Here is a 2,114-nt window from a genome sequence, read left to right on the forward strand (position 1 = left end):
GGTCAGGTACCCCCAGGTGGTCCAGGAGATCAGGCAGGAGCACCTGACAGTCCTTAGGTGAGGGAAACAGTTGTGGGGGGGGGGGGGAGTAATGGTAAGGAGTGGCCCTCCAACTTCAACACGTTTGGACTCATCCCTTAGCAACTGGTCCACACCACAGGGCTCCCGCTGCTAACTGCAGAGCCAGTTACCTCCCACTGCCCACCCCTGCTGCCTTCTTTTTCTTCATTCTGTGAAACAACTCAGAGGCAGGGAGGTGGGCAAACCCCAGTTCAGGAAAGCCCTTGGCAAATCTTCATAGAGAAATGGCCCAGGAAGGAGGAGCTGCATTGGACCAGAGTGGAATCCTAGACTAGGGCGGTGTTCAAAATCTTGTATGGCCTATATGGCAGGGGTCCTGACCAGTCACAATGAAGGGTCCCTAGAATCAGAGCAGTGTTCTGGGGGGCCCCTCATGAGCCAAGCGTTAACCCATCAGTTGCTGGATTGGAAGAGGGAGAGTGCCAGGACAGTTGGTGGCACTCAGAGGGGCTGGGAGCAGCAGCTATTTACCCATCACAAAGTGAGGGATCTAAGATGAGGGCAAGTGAGATGGTGGTACGCATGCTCCGGAGGTGGGGGGATGGGGGGGATGTCAGCCCTGATCCTGAGGCACGTGGACTCAATCCTGGAGGGCATAGGGGACTCACAGGCACACAGACACTACTGGGAACCTGAGGAGTCCTGTCTGCTAGACGGGCTAGGGGGCCAATTCTCTCTTTGCTTCCATAGCAAAGGGTGGGCCAGACACTGGTTGCACTGTTGACTAGCAGCGCCAGCCCATGCCCATAGTGCTAACCCTTCGTCTCTGCCTACCTCCGCACCAGACACAATGCCATGCCCCATGTCCCGGAATCAGGGCCCACTCTTGCAAAATATCAGTCTGTTTCAGTGCCAGACAGCCTAGAATCTGACCTTAGTAACCCTGGAAATTAGCAAATGTAGTACTCTCTTTTTTAAAAAAAATGTTTATTAATATGAAGAGAACAGATTTTATGCATCCCATAGGTACAATTCTAAGAAGACAACCACACTTTTCCCACTCCCCTGCTCCCCATCCCCCTTCATCAGTTTTTGCAAAGCCATAATTTTAATCCACCCTACATTCACAGGCTTAATTCACCACTCATCATAATATTCAGCAAGTAAAAAGTAGGAAGACCACAGTTCCACAGGTATATAAACAAGAGCTAAAAACAATAATCATATCCCAAAATTTCTATTTCATTCCTATACATTTTTGTATTCTATATTAACTGCCGCAGATCAGGGAAAACATATGATGTTTGTCTTTTGAAACTGGCTTATTTCACTAAGCATAATGATTTCCAGTTGCATCCATTTTGTTGCAAAATACAGGATCCCATTCTTTTTTACAGCTGAGTACTATTCCATAGTGTCTATACACCACATTTTCTTTATCTAGTCATCAGTTGATGGACATCTGGGTTGATTCCATATCTTAGCTATTGTGATTTGAGCTGTAGTAAACACAGGGGTACAAATAACTCTTATATGCTGATTTCATTCCATTTGAATAAATTCCCAGGAGTGGGACGGCTGGGTCATATGGTAGATCTATTTTCAGATTTCTGAGGAATCTTCATACTGTCATCCATAATGATTGTACTAGCTTACATTCCCATCAACAGTGGATTAGGGTACCTTTATTTCAACTTTCTTGCTGGCATTTATTGTTTTTTTTGATTTTTGGATGATAGCCATTCTAATAGGGGTGAGGTGAAACCTCATTGTGGTTTTTATTTGCATTTCCCTGATGGCTAGTGATCCTGAGGGTTTTTTCATGTGTCGGCCATTTGTAATCTAGTGCTTTCTTTTGCATATGGGGAAACTGAGGCCTAGGCCATCCATGTAATTAGTGCAAGGGCTGGGATGAGCAGCTAGATGTTCCTGATCCCAGCCTGGTAGATTTTCTGAGCCGCCTTTTGCTGTTATCCCAAGTCTTCATTATGTTTGAGAGAAAATGCCAGAATATCCTCAGGGCCACCCTTACACATAGGTAAACATGATGTGATCAAATATGTCTCCACAATTGCCTGTCATTGTGCCTGAAA

Source organism: Lepus europaeus, chromosome X (assembly GCF_033115175.1).
Source record: "Lepus europaeus isolate LE1 chromosome X, mLepTim1.pri, whole genome shotgun sequence".
In the NCBI taxonomy this organism is placed as follows: Eukaryota; Metazoa; Chordata; class Mammalia; order Lagomorpha; family Leporidae; genus Lepus; species Lepus europaeus.